Source organism: Teleopsis dalmanni, chromosome 1, assembly GCF_002237135.1.
Source record: "Teleopsis dalmanni isolate 2A chromosome 1, ASM223713v2, whole genome shotgun sequence".
Taxonomy (NCBI): domain Eukaryota; kingdom Metazoa; phylum Arthropoda; class Insecta; order Diptera; family Diopsidae; genus Teleopsis; species Teleopsis dalmanni.
The window spans coordinates 8,752,166-8,758,787 of record NC_051846.1 but is presented as its reverse complement, the minus strand read 5'-3'; positions in this window follow the sequence as shown (position 1 = coordinate 8,758,787).

Sequence of the window (6,622 nt, the reverse complement as noted above, 5' to 3'; positions counted from 1 at the left end):
AATATTTTATTTTAAAGATTTCTTCATTTTTACTTAAAATATTAGTAATCGAAGTTAACTACTTGTATCCTTTTAACACTCTGTTTAAACACACCGCCTCAGAAAAATGCTTTCTGGAACTAAGTAATCAAAACAAAAAAAAAATTAGAAAATTAATCCAATTAATAAAAAGGTTTTAAATAGTAGTGAATTACAACATCTTATTTTTATTAATTGAACTTTTAACTAACCAAACCGCAGTTTCGCGTGTTGCCAAAAAGCAATCATCAGTGATCTTTCAGAAATATTTCTTATACGATTTATACAGTTTATGCAGTTTATATTTTATTAAAATATTTTACCAATATTTCGCCTTTCTTCGATAGTCCTCTTCAGGGAAACTAAACATAATATACCATGTTCAATTTTATAGCGGAAAATAACGAAGAACATCATAAAATTATACGAGTTACTAATTTTCCATACTGTTAGTAACTAGAATTGAAGTAGTGCCTTGTCAAAATTGAAAATTTGAGTCAGCGTTAATTAACCAACTGACTCAAAATCATATTTAATTTCTACTGTTATAATTTCTAAGACTGCAAGAACTTGTACACCGTCACATTTAAAGCTTAGAGTCAGTGTGAATTTGTCAACTGACCCAAAGCCGTATTTTGCTTGTATTATTTTAAGTTATTGTTAATTTGTTTTGAGTTCCAAGTGATGTAGATTACGACTTAGCTTTAATAGACGATCAAAAGTCTATGAGTATGATATCCAGCACCAACTTAACTACAATTTTATAGCTTTGCTGATCTTAATACACATTTTCATATACTATATCAGCAAGTTATTTATTTTCTTGAATAATGTTGAAGAGATTTCGAGAATATAAAAGAGAAGTACCTATGCGAACCTATGTAGTTCCTAATAGCTTTTGTGGTGGAACTGCATTGTAACAATTAGAATTATTACCTGTAACAGTAGTGATGAGTAAAGTACAACAAGTAATTGTCGTAACTATTTAATAGGTATTTTAAATAGAGATTAACTGTCTGTTGTTAATATATTTGTTATAAAAACAGATAATAAAAAAAAAAATGAACTATTAAACTTCGTACAATTTACAGAGAATACAAAAGACTTAAAATTGATACTAATTTTTTTTAATATCTTCAAGAGCATAAATATTCTTTACTCTTTATATTCAGTACTTAACTTCAAGTTTAAAAAATGTGTTTATATTTATCTACTTAAGAAAATTGCTTACTTTCTTCGAGTTCTTGTAGTTTACATTTCACCCACTTTAAACTTAATTTTAATTCCAATATAATCAATTTTATATATGAATTATGCTTACACTAACAACTGTTTGCCACACTTAATCCTTTTAAATTTCATCCTCTTCACTCGACTTATTCTCTAAATCACTTACCGATACTCCACAAAATTCCTACGGGAGCTACTTACAAAATTTTATACGCAATTAATAAGAATTTTATGAGTTGCCTTGTAATAAAGAATCTTTACTGCTTACTCCTTTTCACCACACAAACGAAATCCCAAATGTTGCTACGTCGATGTTCGTACAAGGAAAATTAAATTAAAGTTAGGATTGGCAGAAACTGAACGACGACTAACTGTGTGACTGTATGTGCCTTTTACTGCATTTTTATTAGTTAACTAAATTGTTTAATTTGCGGCAAATTACACGAGATAATAGCATTTCTTTTATGCTGAATTTGCTCCACACCACCTCACAACACTGGCACATAAAACTTTAACTAAGTATTTCAAGGAATGGCTCAGTAAATTATGTATGACAGTGTTTAGTTAGGTATAAGGAAATTGTTTAAAACGTGTATTGCATATTACGCATTAAATGAGAAAATTTATGGCTTAAATCTTGTGATAATGTTTTTAATGTTATTAATAAAATTTCACATAATGTGATGTATGCGTACCTAATACTCGTATCCGTATTTAATCAGCTGCATTATTGTGTGTGCTTTTGAAACTATGGTATAATCAAACCAAAAATAAATACCATAACAAGAAAAAGGTTATAAATCAACTTATAGTTGACACAAGCTTGCATACACATATAAACCCACCCGAAATGGCAATTTGTGCTACTCACTCTGACAGATTCAGTTAGTATAGTTTATAGTTTTTGTATCTATGTTTTTGTCTCTTTGTCTCATATGTATGTATGCAAGAGTGAGTGTGGTTGAATCAATTACAATTTTTTTTAACACAATAAATGCTGTCACTTAGACTAATATTCAGACAGTTGCAAGCGGAAGCACATACGATTTCATACAAACTAGTGCAAAAGTTATATATACAGTGGGTTGAGTACGCTGGAATGCACGCATCTCTAGTGTGTGATACGACTGTTAGTGCAGTGGAAATCCATTTTGCTGGTTAACTCGGTTGTGCATATGTCACTCGAAAAATAGAAATAAATTTAAGTCTTCTTAAACTTTTAGTTGGTAGTGTCGACTCAGCTAAAAAGTGTGATAAATTTTAGAAAAATTTTTAAGTTTAGTAATTGATAAAAATATATTCAGAATATGTGCTGAGCTATAATATCAATAAATTAAAAAAATAATACTATTTTATAGCAAAATTGCAATTAATTAAATCTATTTGTGTCTGTCAATGTACAATTTTATAATTTAAAAAAAATTTTTATTGAAAATTCTGCAAGTTGAAAATAATTTTCACTGCCATTCCCAACAGCTACAAAATATCGGCACTCGTTGCGTATGAGTAATTATTTGTGAATAGTACTCGTATTTTATGTAGCAACTTTTCTGAGTTTAAAATATATTTAAAAGGTTTCTATTAAAATTTATATATAAACGAAGTAAAATTCAGTACCACTACTTACACTATCTAAATATTGGTAATGTCAATATTCTACTAACTATATCGTTAGGGAAAAATTAGGTCCTAAAAAAAACGTCGTAATCTGCTAAGACTATGTATGATCCAAATAGCATTCAGAATTAATTATAGCGTTTGATAGTGGAAAAAAGTTTAATAGTTAAACGACAAGATGCTTTAAATATTCCTTGTTGCTTACAGAAAATGTAGCGCTCTTAAGAAAATCCTGTATACCATATAATAATCCACAAGCTCATGCATTGTCTTTTAATATTGCAACATTTGATATTGCAACCACATTTACAGTGTCGTTTGTTTTGTGTTGCAGTTGACATCCTACAAAATGCAGTTTTTTTATGCGTCTGTGGGTGTCTGTCTGTGTCTGTCTGTTTACTGCAAAGTCCTTAGTCAGCTTGTTATATCTACTATAACTGTTGTTTTGTACTGTTATTCGGTTGTCGGTTGTCGGTTGTATGTACTTGATCCCTTTTAAGTATTCACACTATAAATACAATTTTTAATATAAAATTTCACATACTTTATCATACAATAGACAAGTGAACGGAAATTTCCTGTTGATAAAGTATTCGCACGAGTTGTAATGTTTCAGCTGCAGTTTATAATAATATTTGGGGCAATACAGTACCAAGTTACTAGTTACTAGTTACTCGTTGAGGATACATTTACTAGTATCAGTAGTAACAATATTTTGTCTTATGCTTGGTTAAATCGTATAATACAAGTAAATTGTTTTTCTTTTACTGTTTATCGTTCAAACTTTTATTATAACAGCAAAGTATATTCCGTTCTCTTTTTTTTTGTCATATACTAAGGATAAAAACAAAAGTTATTTAAGTTTTGTATTTTTAATATTCATGGAAAAAATTTTAGTTTCGATATTGCAAAGAACTTTTTCCATTTATTTGTTAAATACATATACATTTAGATATATGTATTCTTTAGTATATATAAATGTGCAATATTTTGTTGTTTTTGTTGGACAACCATATAACTCAACTTTAACCTATATCCATAATTACATATCTATTTATGTCATAACTTCATATATATGATATTAAAAAACAATTTCTATTTATGTTAAATATAATTTGGTTGTGCAAATTGTACACAATATTGTCCACAAATTACATATTTAGATATAAATATATTTATATATACATAAGGATGTATTATTGTAACCACAAACTGTGTAATATGGGTATTGGTTGAAGATATCACAAAATACTGTAAAAACCACATTTAGTTGTATAGCTTGCTTCACATTTAAATGTGACAAAGAGTTATGTAGTTAAGTGCATTGTTAAAGCCATGTTCTATTTGTATTCTACGTACAGCTTTTGTAAATAGTTGACATACCTATGGCAAGGTGACATCATTATCAACACCTTTCTAAAGCATTCATCATGATTACTCCAACAATTTGATGCTTAGTTTTAGTGCTAATGTTCTTTCTACCTGTTTTGTGCAATAAATTTTAATGGTTGCATTAAGCATGTGTTCAAAGGGCTGAACACATCGAAACCTGATTGAGTTATCTATATTATATATTTTAATGTTGAATCAATAGTTCTCTGAAATACAATATATTAAAGTTTTATGTTTTGTTTTAGACATTTAATATTCTAGTCATACTAACTATACATTTTGATAACTACACACTAACCTTTAAGATCTTGTGTTGTATAAGAAAACTTGTTGATATCAATGTTCAGATTACTTAAGAAGAATATAAAACTTTTATTTTAAAAACACTAAATACTATTCAAGTAATTTCTTTTGTTAATTTAACTTACGTTGAGAATATTAACTTTATACAAATCATTTAACTAGAAATTCAAACTACTTCAATTACTGCAACTCGTAACAATATATGTTCTTCCTGTTCCATGCAAAATAATGTTATCGCAGTCAAGGTTCAGCTTTCATGTTGAGTGTCATTAAAAGCGCATTAGTTAACACCTTTGCAACTAACGCAGCCACTCCACCCACAACAGGGTTTCATATAAAAACAAATTCATGCTAAACCATTACATAAATAAAACAATGCATAGCTACAACAACAATAACAACAACAACAATTCCAATAATAATAGCAACAATAACAGAAAGGACTATAATAATAACAATAACAGCAACGTTGGTCTTAACAATAAGTTATAACTTTTGACATAAGGCACGCACACATGCACAACTCACGTATACATAAATATAAATGCAAACATGTAAATTAAAATAAATACATACAAACTCATTTGATGTAGTCTGAGATGTGTTTATGTTTGCTTGGCTTGGATAGGCTTAAGAAAACGTACACACAAACTACTCAGCTATGTTTCATACATTTAACAATTTAATATTTCCTTGCATACATCAACACACACCCTGTATACACACCCACTTGCAATTTATTTCTGTTTCAGGTTTCAGGAAACCATACACTGTAGGCGTTAATCTTCTTCTTAATAAAAACAGGCGTAAAAGAAAATAAACAAGCGTTCTAACAAATAATTGCATATGTGCGGATAATTCCTTTGTTGCAAAATAATTATGTGGGTCATATTACTTTTTGTTAAATTAGTACTTGAACTGTTATTTGTTATTTTATTCATCTCAGCTGTGTAAAGAATTATGTAAACTTTTATTTCTACAAGAAACTACTTACTTATTTAGTTGCTTATATTAAAGTTATGATATGCTATCCTAATTATGAACACCAAAACGTTTTCTCCTCCTCCATACAGATAGATTTTTTTGGCCCCTGAAAATATACTACAATAATTATATACCCACTTGAAACAAACAGTAATTTATTTTTATATAAAATAAAAACCTTTAATATATTATTACCATAATCGAAATACGAAAAATCTTTTCTTATTCGTTTACAAACCTATATTATTATTTAATCTTAATTTTTTCTTACCGAGAGTGGCGCGCCTTTATGACGTAAAGAACCTATTTAAAAGTTAGACGTCAAGAACAAGAACAAAAATTTTTAGTTAGTTTACTGAAATTTGACTGACCATAGAACGCTGTTTCAAATATTGCCACGTACTCGTCATCAGTGGTCTTAGGAAATATTCGAATTTCTTTTTAATTAGTTTATAGTTCGTATATAATTTGTTTGGACTGCAAGTTCCACTAGAACTTCGTGGCTGTCAATTTAGAAGCTATGACGCGTTTTTCCACAAGTAGCCAAAACTGAACAAACCTTCAATGCTCAAGTTCTAGGTTTTTTCCATCTTTTTACTTTTTAAGTGACACTAAAAGTACCTCTTTATATATAATGAAATATGGTTCGAAATCTTATAAATGCACGACAAGATTCAATATTTCAAAATGTCAAGTTTTTTGTATTTTAGCGATACTAGCATATTAGTTGTCAATACATTATATCATATGAATTCAACTAAAGTGTTTGATAGTCTTAGTAAAAATTGAACTAAAGTTTTTTTTTTTTTAGTTTTAAACCTTATATCATAAATATCACTATTTCACGAAAAAATTTTCTTTCCTTCTTGCTGAGTTCTTAAGATTTATTTTCGAACTAACTCAAATGCTACCCACAATCCTCTCTTGAGATATTTTTAATGGAGTGAGAGAAATGTTGTATAAATGCTTATTAAGAATAAACTGACAATGGAATGCTAGGATTGTGCAATGGATCCAGTCAAAGTCGTTCAATTTTTACTAATCACTAGTAAATTGAATGGCTTAGCATAGTCTAGAA